The sequence below is a fragment of the Oncorhynchus tshawytscha genome, linkage group LG34 (assembly GCF_018296145.1).
Source record: "Oncorhynchus tshawytscha isolate Ot180627B linkage group LG34, Otsh_v2.0, whole genome shotgun sequence".
Lineage (NCBI taxonomy): Eukaryota > Metazoa > Chordata > Actinopteri > Salmoniformes > Salmonidae > Oncorhynchus > Oncorhynchus tshawytscha.
Window position 1 is genome coordinate 10,079,349 of NC_056462.1, and position 13,859 is coordinate 10,093,207.

General features: G+C 40.7%; 3 protein-coding genes and 1 pseudogene across 6 annotated transcripts in view; 1 reads left to right on the forward strand and 3 right to left on the reverse strand.

Moving 5' to 3' along the window:
• Positions 1 to 13,859, forward strand: part of LOC112231940 (zinc finger protein 583) — a 969,163-nt gene that overhangs the window by 343,954 nt on the left and 611,350 nt on the right. The window lies entirely within an intron of this gene.
• Positions 1 to 13,859, reverse strand: part of LOC112231889 (zinc finger protein with KRAB and SCAN domains 8-like) — a 359,191-nt gene that overhangs the window by 159,920 nt on the left and 185,412 nt on the right. The gene's annotated exons all lie outside the window — the stretch shown is intronic.
• The window catches only part of LOC112231888 (zinc finger protein 629), a 233,573-nt gene that overhangs the window by 45,992 nt on the left and 173,722 nt on the right, over positions 1 to 13,859 (reverse strand). The gene's annotated exons all lie outside the window — the stretch shown is intronic.
• Positions 611 to 8,378, reverse strand: LOC112231892 (annotated as a pseudogene).

Below are 13,859 nucleotides of genomic sequence, written 5' to 3' on the forward strand. Positions count from 1 at the left end.
TATGTTCATACAAATATTTACACAGGTTAAGTTTGCTGAAAATTAACACAGTTGACAGTGAGAGGATGTTTATTTTATTGCTGAGTTTTTATGCAGTCATTGTAACCGTACCTACATATACATCCTATTTCAATTATCCCTACTAACCGGTGTCTGTATATAGCCTCGCTACTGTTATTTCACTCCTTTTTTACTGGTTTTATTTCTTTACTCACCTATTGTTCACCTAATACCTATTTTTTTACTTAAAAATCAAACTGTTGGTTAGGGCCTGTAAGTAAGCATTTCACTGTTGTACAACACCTGTTGTATTCGGCGCACGTGACAAAAACTTTTTGGGGGCGTTTTCTTAACTGCATTGATGATTAAGGGCTTGTAAGTAAGCATTGTATTGGGCGCATGTGACAATGTTAACCACAATCAATCACATTTCTAACAATGTGATTCAAGTACCCAACAATATAGAGCCATTTGGAGTTTATTATTTTTATAAATCACTGTGTTGATTCAAGAATTAAGTTTTGGATTGACTGAAATAACCAAGTCAGTCAGCACAGATTCTATTTTGTATTTAAGTACAACACTTTTATTGCACAAAATTATACATGTGACATGTATTGTAGAATAACTTCTCACTATGGTAACACTTTCCTGTACATCTGGTACCCTCGCTTTGATAAAATTAAATTTAGAATGCTTTGAAAAAGGTTCATCTTTACTACTTAATGTCAAGAGAAAATTCATTAAGGCACTATCATTTCCTCATAAAACACCAGCATCAAACAGGACAAGATTGTCACTCTATATGCAAAACCAAAAGAATGAACTACAAACAAACTAGTACTTCATTACATTTTACTATTCATGGGGCGTGCACATTTTCTGCTGGTGTATTCGCAGGTAGCTCCTCTCGAAGAACCTCTTCCTGCAGTGAGTACAAGTGAATGGCCTCTCCCGTGTGGACCTTCAGGTGCATCTTCAGATGGTGCTGGTGGGAGAACCTCTTTTCACACTGAGAGCAGGTGTAGGGTTTCTCCCCTGTGTGGACCCTCTGGTGCCTTTTCAGGCTGGAGGAGTGTGAAAAACTGGCCCGGCACAGGAGGCAGCTGAAAAGTTTCTCCCCTGTGTGAACTCTCTGGTGCCTCTTCAGGCTGGACAAGTGTGAAAAACTGGCCCGGCACAGGTGGCAGCCGAACGGTTTCTCTCCTGTGTGCATCCTCTGGTGGCTCTCCACCTGTTTAGAGAAACGAAAGACTTTCCCACAGAACAAACACGGGAAGCGCTTCTCTTTGCTACCAGATCTACTGATAGCATTACTACTACTACTGTCATTTGTCAATGGGCTTGTGTAGCCATTTAGTGTTGAGGCACTGGCATTGTCTGAGGTCTGGTTTAACATAAGGAGAGTGTGAGGAGGACGAAGGTCAGGGAGTGTCTGTGTTGTCACAGGGTCCATTTTCCAGTTGATAGATCCTATAGAAGGCAGGCTGAGGGCAGCACCTGTTAGGGGGTTAACCTGAGGCGCAATCAGTCTCTCTGAATCACAACTATAGGAGCAGGACGGAGCATCGCTCGCCGAGTCTGTTCTCAGATGGACACCACTTCGTCCCCGCAGACCAAATCTACGCCTCGCCCTGGTCTCAGCCAGTCTGTTGTCACTAAATTCAGATGTTGTTTTATGTTCCACTCTCTGTTTCTGGTTGTGGTTAAAAGTGTTGTTCCCCAGCCCAGAGTTGAGGATGCTGTCCCATCCACCGACATCCACTTGGTCGCCTCTGGTCCTGGCCTGCTCGGTGATGACGTCCCCTGGGCCCTTAGCTATACCAGTCTGGGAATCCAAGATGGTCGCCCAGTCTCCTCTGTTAGCTTCCAGCCAACCATCTGCAGGAAGAGGTTACAAAATATCATTTATAAACATGGCAGAGAAAACTCTATATATTGAGTTTGTCAATTACCTGGTCAAGTTCGTATATTAGAATTCGTGTATATCTATGTAAACATAAGTTCTATTCATTTCATTTTATGAATGGAGAAAAAACAATAGTCGGGTGCATAACTATTCCCATTGCAGATCTATTACTGTATGTAGGCTATATGTATTTCTCCCTTACCTTGCTCCCCCATCTTTAGTCCACTCAGCAGATCAATGCTCTCTGGTCCGTCTTCTATTGTTTCCTCTTTGACCAGCAGCAGATCAGGCTTCCCATCCTGCATATCTACTGGCTGTAAGAGATACAGTGTGAGAGGATGTTGGATCAAGAAATCTGATATGAGCACCCTGCTATGGAACATCTTCTGACTGGGAAATGAGGGATTACTATGAGTACTATGCAAACATGTTAGTTGATTTGATTACTTGACACTGTTTAATTAATGGTTTGATAATTGAAAGGCATGGTCCCAAACTTAATACCAAATTAACCAAGACCTGGGCATGTATCCACAAACTGTCTCAGAGTAGAAGTGCTGATTGAGGATCAGGTCCCCCACCAGTCTATATAGTCTTATTCATTATGATCTAAAAGGCCAAACTGATCTGAGATCAGCACTCCTACTTGGTGGACAGGCCCTGACCTCGTACCTTTAAGATGTTAGTTCATCGTGGGCTCACCTCAGTGTGTGTGGTCCTGTGCTGCTCAGCTGGCTCCTCTGTGGGTTCAGGAGTCTGGTTGTCCTCCAAGACCATGGTCCCCTCAGGGTTCCCCAGACCCTCCTCACACCCCTCATCCTTCACCAGCAGCACCTCTGGACCCTCCTCCTAGAAAGGACAGGGATAACAGATTACAGGTACAGACACACAGATAATAAACACACTTTCAACATGGAGGGTCCATACTTGCGAACATAAGCACCCACTTAAATGTAAACGAGTCCCTGGTACAAAATGTGTATTAGCCAATTAAAATGTAACCAAATGCTAAATTGTAGCTGGTCCCGTCAGACAACATGGCAAACATTAGCCCTATGATAACCTCACTGATTATATCCTGGCACAAGTTCTTCCAAACAGTAAGTTCTGTTCATCAAAACAACTATCACATGTATTTGACTGACTTTCTCTCTTAAGTTTTCATGTACCTAATAAAAATCTCAAGTTCAATGTGTTTCCAACTCTACGGATAGTTTTGTCACAAACTGTTACGTTAAATAGCAAACGTGCCTACTGGTCTTGGCACGTGTGCTCTAGCCAACAGCTGGCAGGTACAGTTCGGGGAGGCTGTGCAGGTAGGCAAGTCTACATGATGATATTATTATGGATAAGAGCGAGAATATTTGTATTTGTCAAATAGTGGTCAAGCATCGATCATCAAGTCACCAGAATAAGACTCGATATTTATTGGAAAGGCGCGTCAAACTCAACACTGTGCACTTATACTCCCCTGTGAAGGTCATCATAACCTATATAACATGTAGCCTAAAACTGCATGGTTTCCCGAGACGTAGTGGGAGGACCATAAACCATATTGTTGCGTGACTCCAAGTTTACTTCGACATGATGGTTATCATTATTTACACAAAAGCGTTTCCACCGCCATTTCTCGCATAATACATTTTACCGACACAAAAGATCCCACCATGTCGAAAGAACACATGATCTGTCTGCAATTAAAACATTTTACCGAAACTTCCAGTTTCCATCACAGCTGTCATTTCTTCTATACAGTATGACTTTACTCACAAACTGTGGATGGAAACGTGGTAACATATGCATTACTTGACTCGAGGATGATGAGCGTTAGTATACAATAGGGTTATAAGGTAGCATCCTCGTTATCATCCTACAGATGAGGCAGTATTGCAGTTCCTTTAAATATGTTTAATCGACAGTCTTAATGTAGGCTGACATTACGCTGTCATTAGTATATTCTTATGTAGGTTACACTTACATGCAGGCCTATAACGTTTTATAGGCTATGCATTATAATAATCATCCACTTCGTCACGTGCGTCTTGAATCGAGCATCAAGGTTCGGCAGTGAACAGTTTTTTCCTAACAAAAAAGCTTGACGCGAGGGGGGCTCATGGTGAAAGTGCACGACTGATTTAGAGTCGACCGCTTTAGCAGTGTGTGCTGCCTAGAAGTGATGGTGATAATGGTAGCCTACATGACTTCTATTTGACTGTCTTTTTTACGATGTATGATAAACTTAAGTTGTAAGGACCTCCTGCGGAAGGGTGTGTGTGAAACAGAAACATGAATTTAGTCATATATGCCAAAACCGTGAAAATGTAGTCTAACATCAGTAGTAGCCAGTAACCTCGTCAAGGATGCGTCAATACAATATTGGCACACAACATTTTGTTACAGACCAACCGAACAAAAGTAAACCTTGAATTTGAAGGTTTAAAAGATTCATCTAGTTGCCAGGGTTGACCTATTTTAAGAATATTGGCCGGTGGATATAAAGTCTTTGATATGCTGATGAAGAATTTGTGACAGGCTTGAGGTTAGCATAGGGCCAACGTGTACCATGTTTTGGGACCAATTTAGCGTTCTGTCACGTGCAAATAAATTTACGCTTTTAATTGGCTGATACACATTTTGTGCCAGATAAGCAACCATGTAAATTTAAACAAGTTGTTTGCACAGTGTTGTAAAAATGGCCCAACTGTCATTCTTGAGTAAAAGTAAAGATACATTAATATAAAATGACTAAAGTCACCCGGTAAGATACTACTTGAGTAAAAGTATAAACGTATTTGGTTTTAAATATACTTATGTATCAAAAGTAAGTGTAACTCCAAAAATAAAAGTATAAATCATTTCAAATTCCTTATATTAAGAAATCCAAATGAGATGTTATTGGTTTTTAATCTACAGATAGCCAGGGGCACACTCCAACACACAGACATAATTTACAAATGAAGCATTTGTGTTTAGTGAGTCCGCCAGGTCAGAGGCAGTGGGGATGACCGTGGATGTTCTCTTGATAAGTGTGTGAATTTGATCATTTTCTTCTCATGGTAAGCATTGAAAATGTAAAAAGTACATAATTTCTTTAGGAATGTAGTGAAGTAAAAGTGTTCAAATATAAATAGTAAAGTACAGATAACGCCCCCAAAAATACTTAAGTAGTACTTAATTATTGTTACTTAAGTACTTTATAACCCCTGTGTTTGCAAGTATTGACCCAGAGTGTTAACCCATCCCCACTACACTTGAGTCCTATACTGTAGTTAAAATAGGACTTAATTGTTAAATCCATCATGGATATGTTGTTGTGGGTTCAAATAAGTCAACTATGATAAGTCAAATGTTATCATCAGACATACCCGACTAACTATTTTGATGTGTACAGTAGGTGTTTGTTAGTGTGTGGGTATGTGTAGTTATATTTAGTAAGTGTATATTGGTTATAAAGTGCAATTGGGTGTATGCAGAACAGGGTGAGATCAAATGTGATGTATACTAAAGAGTCTCAATGAAAGTTAAAATTAAAAGTACAACTCTGTTTATTAAACAAACAAGTTTTAAATAAACCATATGGAAACCACACATCTCAACTAAAGATTTGCATAAACTTGGTAAACTGCATTAATTTCCTCATTAAAATTGTCTTGAGACACAAAATTAAGTAGTTGAATGGAAGTAATGAAACAGGCACTTGTGAACATCATATAGCCTACACAGTACAAACATTATGTAACAGACTTTTTAGGCTTATACACAGAGTGTACAAACATTAGGAACAACTGATCTTTCTGTGACATAGCGAGGGTTTCCATTAACTTGTCCAGTCATTTTTTTGGTCGACACTTAGAATGTTAGCATAGAAAATAGATGCGACAACTGCCTGCTAGGGTGCGTTTCCATATAACTATCTTGTGTCAATAAAAACCTAATGTCACACTTTTATTTTTTATTTTTTAAATCGCTAAAACCTAGTGTCAAATAAAAATGTGGTCGAAGTGTTTCCATTACCCATTTAGGCAAATTGCGCATTAACAAATTGGCGACAGCCATCTGTTTCATGTCTCAGGTAGTCCACATGGATAGAATGCAATAATTGACTCATATTTGCCATTTACTAATAACACTCATGTGCCAATGTATCGTCGCGGGCAATGCCATGGTGAAACTTGCACTCCTGTAGACCTGAAATAATTGGATGGTGAAACTTGCAGCCAACCAGAAAAGCAAGGTGAAACAATTCAGGCATTCCTGAAAGTCAGGACAATCCTTGTCCTGCAAAGAAACATTTTTACACATTGTAGAGTCCACACCCTGAAGAATTGTGGCTGTTCTGAGGGCAAAAACGATAATTATGCTGGTGTGTCCTGAGGTAGCTCCTCTCTGAGAACCTCTTCCCTCAGTGCATACAGGCGAACAGCCTCTCTCTTGTGTAGATCTTCAGGTGCATCTTCAGTTGGTGCTGGTGGGAGAACCTCTTCTCACACTGGGGGCAGCAGTAGGGTTCTCCCCTGTGTGGACCCTCTGATGCCTCTTCAGGTTGAACGAGTGTGAGAAACTGGCCTGGCACAGATGGCAGCCAAATGGTTTTTCCCCCGTGTGGACCTTCTGGTGTCTCTTCAGGTCACTAGCCTGGGCAAAGCACATGTGACACTGGTTACAGCTGAAGGGTTTTTCCCCTGTGTGGACCCTCTGGTGGATCTCCACCTTCTGGGGGCAGCTGAAGCCTTTGTTACAGAACATGCAGAGGAACCGTTTCTCTTTACTAATGCCTGATGTTGCTCCCCCTCCCTGCGCCTGGGCTCCAGCACTGCTGTTTGAGTTCAATACCTGATTGAAAAGGACGCAACCGTGTGAATCAGAATGCCCCATCAACGTACACACTGGGTCGCGATCCCTGCACATGTGTAACGGGGAGTGGGTCGCAACGTTTGGATTTGCCTCTAAGCTTTCGTTGTAATCTAAGAAATCTCTGCCCTGTGAGTGTCCGTCTCCTAGGTGATTATCTGCATTCCATGTGGGAGAAACGTCACCCTCCACTTTCACAGTCACTTCATCTACGACCAGACCTTCCTCTTTCTTATCTAGGCACCCTTCAGAGTATCCACTACTACTGTCTAACGTGTCACCCGAGTCCTGATGGGAATGAACAGTCGTCGGGCTCGGGTTACCGTAAAGTAAATACTCTGAGCCGAGAGCAGGAGGGCAGCCCAGTCTCCCCAACCTCAGTCTCTCTGGGTCTGACCTGTGGTCAGGTACTGTGTGTAAAAGCCTTTGTGTTACAGTTAAAGTCTCTGACTTGAGGATGGCGTTTGGCATTCCACTGACCTCCGTAATGCTGCGTCGGGTCCTGGGTTGAGGCGCGGTGGATAGGTCCTCTGTGGCTGCAGTGGGCGCCACTCCAGACGTTGCTCCAGTCTGGATGTCTCTGCTGTGCTGTGGGTTCTCTGCTTCAGTCCTCTCCTGCTTGACCAGAGACAATCCTCCAGGACATGTAGCCTCTGCATCTGCATCCTGACAAGAAGAGAGGTGGTTATTACCGTTACATGAGTTTAATTGGATAACAATGTAGTAAAGAAGTCTCACAAGCTCCTCTGGCAGATAAATGAGGATGTTACATGTAAGGAAGTGAATAGCTGAGGGGAGTCTTTCTGAAATAAACTGGCCACATTTGATGTACTGTAATTTTGATGTAATTCTATTACACTAACCTCTATAACGATAACTTTCTGGGTTGAGGTTCCACTCCCCTCTTCAACAGTGATTGGTTGGTCATCACTCCAGATATTGTGTCCTGCTGGCTTCACAAAGCTCTTGTGGCCTCCAGTGAGATGTCCTTCACCTGAGAATGATTGGGGGAAAAAAAATAGGTGGTTCGGGTACTGTCAATGCTATATTGCACACTATTGACACTGCATGTTTGTTATTAACACTTCTCATAACTTTTTGAAAGATAACTAAGTGGTGATGAGGGGAATTATTGCATACTATCTAAACATGCGCAGAGAGGAACGGGGCAAAACGTACCTCTTGCCATTCCTCTGTATCGGTCGAGGATCTTGTCACTACTGGGACGACTGGCGATGACGCGTTCTCTGATCGTCCGCTCTGCACGCTCCCGTGCAACCTTCAATTCTAGTAGCTGTAGTTTCCTCCGCAATGCCCGGTTTTCATTTTGGCCCTGAGATATTTCCAAACGAAACACTGCATAATCGTCGTCTACGAGTTTACAGATCTCTGCCACGGCTGCATTAGCTAGCACCTCCATAATGGAGGCCATTTGAGTGTGAAAACCCATAGCCACTGTTAGCTAGCTAACGTTAGAAGCTATCTAGCGTTACCTAAATAACGTAACATATATCAACCAAGTCCTGTGTTAATAAATAACAATAATAAAAACGCTATCGTGAAAATTGTTCTTGGTCACTGTTTACTTCCCTTCCACACGGATGAGAAATGATTTCATTGGCGGGCGTCTTGGGGCGTGATTAAAAGAAGAGTGCGGGTTGCTCTTTGAACTACGGTAATGCTAATTATTTAATAAAGAAGACTATTAGACCTTTTGCACAACGTAGCAACGCCCACTTCCTACCCGATACACAGCTTCCTAGCAGCCTGATTTTAGCCATACTAGTCTCGAAGTCGCTCGTTTTATCATTACCTCGGTATATGAATCATATTGCTATAGCGTATTTTGTATCATTCTTGTTGAGAATTCTGTTTATCCGTTCAGTTAGTGATTTTTGTAAATCGTATGTCTTCTGGTGTCTTTTTTTGTATCTTTAGCTACCAGTACCTAGCTAACGTTAGTGCTAACGACGTTAACGTTATTAGTTGTTGCGGTATCTTTATTGAAAGTTAGGAAATTAAGATTTCATTGAACCTTCTAGTGGGCTTCGATGTCTGAAGAAGGGAGCAATACCTTTGCTATTCCAGTGGAATAACTACCCTGTCCAAGAGATCCTCATGCAGTTGATGCTTCCCATCAGTGACATCTGGGCTGTGGCTTGCCTTCTCACAAAACTACCAGTGTGGGCCTCTTGTGAAGGCATGGGCCAAGGAGCAATGAGCTACTACTGCATTGCATCTTTCCTTCTTTTGCTGTGACCATCCACGTTGTCTAACATCCTGTAGTAGTCAATTTATTGATAATAAACACCTCTGCTTATACTCCAAACAATGTTATAGAGTTTTTATTTACAGTGACAAGAGAACAGAAACATGTAACAATGATTTAAAAATTATTATTAATTGCAGACAGATTTGTTTTGTTTCCCCTTCATTAATTGAAAGATAAAGGAGCCCATCCCTTGTTATTTAGTCTTTCCTGCCTAAGAACTTTTGCATGTACACAAGTAGTACCCTTCTCTCTAATTAGTGAGAACACCACTGGGTCTTTATGTATTCTCTCACCTGAAGAGACTATGTGAAGCTGGTCGTCTTCACTGAGCACACATGTGCAGCCTTGACAGTCGCTCTCTAGTCTGTAGCCATCCAGGGGCAGTGAAGGGAATGGTGGTGTCTCCTTATGGTGAACTATGTGTCACGTTGTGATTGGAGGCTGCTGGTAAGACAGGAGGCTCCCCACCTGTACCTTTCCAAAGTGGGAGCCGACTAAAAGCTTTTCAGCAGACATCCCCATGCTGCAGATCAATGGCTTGGATAGAGGGTCAAAGTTTTTGTATGCCTCTTCTATCTGGAGAACTGAGAGGTCGGGGAGTGGTCCAAGAAGGGCGCTGTAGAGTACTTCTACAAAGCAAAGCAGCAGCTGTGGTTAGCCAATCTAAACAATGTACTTGAAGCTACCTGAAATTAAATCATTTTATATAGTCAAAGTGTAGTAGGATATGACCAGCTACTATACTGGTTATTAGGGAAAACTCACCTAATCCCTCCTTCTGCCGTGCGCTTTTTGGTGGGGTAGGTGATGGTCATTTTGCCTATGGGCCCAGGTTGCAGACCCTGTAAAAAGACAGTACAAGGGCACTATTCTAAATCTAATCATTAGACAATTTAAGTTTTCATTAAATCATTTAGTAGCATTATGATGTGATTATAACCATATGATTTTGATATGTGGTACAGTTATTAAAACATACCATTGTCCTTGGCTTATGCCACTGCTGTTCGGCCTCCGTGCACAGGTGGGATGACTGGTGTCCCCATCCGGGAATAGTGTGCAGACTGGAATAGTAACGCAACTGTGTGGTTGCATAATGAGGTGCCAGCAACACATGAACAGTGATGTGTGATTGTTACCGGCTTCAGTACAACCTACGTGGGGATATAAAAAGAAAATGAATAGACTATAAAATCACTCAACATGTCTCACGACCAGCAAACAGAAGTGACTGGCGCAACAGCCACTAAATTCATTACAGCAATACAATGTTTAAAATGTTCTATTAAGGGTATATATGCCCTTGTTTAAATGTAATCTAATCTAATCTGTCCAATATTAGAGTTTACAGAAACAGCAAGGAAAACAACTGAACAATTACTACACTAAGAACAGTTTCATAGACATGGGTTAAGCCTAGTCCTAGACTAAGCAATGCCTCTTAATGCAGATATCCATTGACAGGAACGTCTTAGTCTTAGACTAGGCTTCATCTCTGACTGTGTAAAGGCCACAAACATATTACTTTTCACCCTACACTCAAACTGTGTGGTTTCTCATTTTTCCTCATGGACCTGTAGTAGCAAGCCCTTATGCTGACCTCTCGTGTCACTTTGTCCCTGTTCGAAACGGTTTGGAATAAAAAAAGACTGAGCAATCATAATGTTAACTAGCTACTGTAAAAGGCATGTCTTAAACTACGTTACAGCTTTGAGTAAACGTCCTTGTCTGGTCTGATAGGCAACTTGGCTGTACTTACCTTCATAGTTGAAAAGGTAACTGGAGACAAAGTTTGAATCCTTTTTCCAACTTGGAGTTCGGTGCTTTGCTACTTGTCTGAGCCAGACGATGTACATCCATCACTGTTATCTTTGGCAGCTCTTGCGAGTGCCTTGTGTAAGACAGTGCCATGATTGGTAAGTGACATTACTAGTTAGCGAGTTAATAGGTAGCTAGCTAAGATACAAAAAGACACAGAACACAATAATCGATTTTCAAAAATCACTAACTGAAAGGATAAACAGAATTTAACAAGAATGATTAAAAAGAACACTATAGAAATATGATCATATTAATATACTGAGATAATGATAAAACGAGCTAGTATGGCTGAAATCAGGCTGATTGGACGCGATCGGGACAGGAAGCTATGTATCCGGTAGAAAGTTGAGCGGAAGTGGGCTTTGCTACGTTGTGCAAAATGTCAACAACAAATCAACAACAAATCACGACCTTTTATGGGCAGTATCTTTGATACTCAGAGAATACTTGTTTAGAAAGAACAATGTGTTAGCTAGAATGTAAAAATATATAATGACTTTATTCCATCTAGGCTTACATCACCACAGTCATGTAAATATTCAACTGCCTAGGTTTACCGTCTCCGTAAAAACAGGTATTTACAATCCTGTTTCAAATGACAAGTTAACAATGGGTTAAGGAGGGGTATATGGTTAAAAACACAATGTTGAACACTCTTACCCAGTTTGTAGAGACCAGTTATTCTGGAATATCAAGTACAGGTGCACTTAGTTCATGTTTAATATTTCACCTCAGTCATCACAAGACCCGAAGCCTTCCAGGCATTTACTGTAAACAGATTGAGGTCAAGGGCTGTTTGTAAAGATCCCATACCACAGATGATAGATAAGCGTTTGAGCTCTGGGGTTTTTCATAACAAAAACAGTTACGATGTCAACCAGCGATTTTTAAAAACTTTTCCTGTTGAAAAACAATGTCCCAAGTATAAATACAGTAAAGTGTACACACACCAAAGTGTAAAACATATGTTTTGAGCGAAATAGTGTTTTCTAGACACAACTGCTCAATAGTTGGCATGATGGTCAAATTTGACGTCATTAGCCTCCCCTTGCTCGAGGAACAAAAGAGGAAAGGCCACTTATTGAGATGTGCCTTTTGTTAAGTAAATCGTCTGTTAAATGAGGTAAAAGGGAGACTGGAGGAGGACTTGAAGAGGGCCTTAAACTTGAGTATGTTTTGGTCAGTTGGTGCATTGATGAACACAGTGACATGGTGACGTACATCAGTATAAATAAAGCCACATTTAAGTGTTTGACTTGTGTGACTGTAAGTAAATTATTGAGTGGCAATGTTTGCTACAGTTAATGTGTATGGGTTTATAATGACAACTACGTGAGTTTGCATTTTGAATTTCGTGGTTGCAAGTACGATTTGCAAATGTGCAAGCTTGTATCATGTCTCAAACTTGCAATTTACTTTTTAATACGTTCAATAAGTTTTGCAAGCATAATTTATTTTCAAAATGATTACAAATTGTTTTACGAGTATTAATATTCTGCTGTGAATCAAAAATACACTTGCAGATTTTGAATCTGCGCGTTCTGAGTCACTGTTGTCACGTTACCAAGAGATTTGTAAACTAACATTTTTTTTTTAAGAGAGATTTGTAAACTTGTAGAACGTTCTGTGTAGCCCCCTCCATTAACCACGAGCACAACTGTTCCTTGATTTTAACTGGCGGTTTTATTCTGTAGTTTTAGTCAGAATTATCACCTTCCGTGAAAACTATAAAGTAAATAAAAAATACAGTTAAGCACACTCTTACAACTTTGTCTTATGAGTGACTTATTAGCTTGATATAACTCTGAAGTGCTTACATACATAAAAACTGTTAAACCGGAGATAACAGTATCAGATTAAACACATTAATTAAATTAAAATACCTCATTGGCTGTTTATTACAGTAGGGATGAAATCAAACTTCACACTTATTATTCTTGGCATGAATTCACGCTTCATCCTTAATTAGTATAACGTTACCACCTTAACATACACGCTCAACCTTTACGAAGTGCACCCGAAGACACGAAAAAACCTAGCTAACAGTGTGGGATTGACTTCACTCCAAAAATGTGTTGCTACGATAATAATCCCCGTTAACAACAGTTCTTAGCCACGTAGTTCCGCTTGTTTTACCATTTCCCCCACATAGCGAACATGTAAACAATTCAAACAAAAATAACGACATAGACTGAGAGGTTAATTGTTAGTTACAACAACAAAAAAGTAGTAAAATTCGATTTGCGCAGCTCTGGGGCAGGATCTTTTACTCCTGACCAATCAGTTCCCTTTTCCAAAACCACAGTCGCCTAACCATTGGCTGAACTGTTCCTTCAATCAAACATCAGGAAGTAGCTATCCACATGAATAAGAGAGGATGAAGTAAATAAACCCACAACGATATACTTGATTATAATCGTCTCTGTTATGTATGTGTACATCGATTTTTTGTTGTTGTTGTTGTTGTGAAAAGGCATGACAGTAGTTTGCTTATCATGTGAAATATAATGGTACATTTGAGACGAACTCCAGACCAGCCATTGCATTGACAGCCGCTATTGGGTTAGCTAGCTGGTTTCTGACATTCATCCTAGCTTTACTATCAACTGGCAAGCTTTATCGGGCAGCTTTAGATGCGAGGGGAAACCGAATATATTTGCTAGTGAACCATCTGATTGGTGAAGTTGATATAAATGCCATTACTTAGCTAGCGATGTAGCTAAATTGAAAGTACTGGGGGAAAGCTAGCTAACTAACTTCCACCATCACTGAAGTGTAGCTAATGTTAGCTAGGTTTATTGAAAATAAAAAACGATTTATTTGTTAGCTATATTTTAAAGACTTGTTACTTTTGAACACTTGTCAAACTACTTAATTCCACTGCCTGTTTTATCGATGAATTAGTGACTGAAAAGTTGGAAAGAAAATGCCCCTCCCAATTTCACTGCAAATAGACTACTAGGCTGTATTGGTTGGGTATCGTTTGGCTGGTGTGTACATTACATG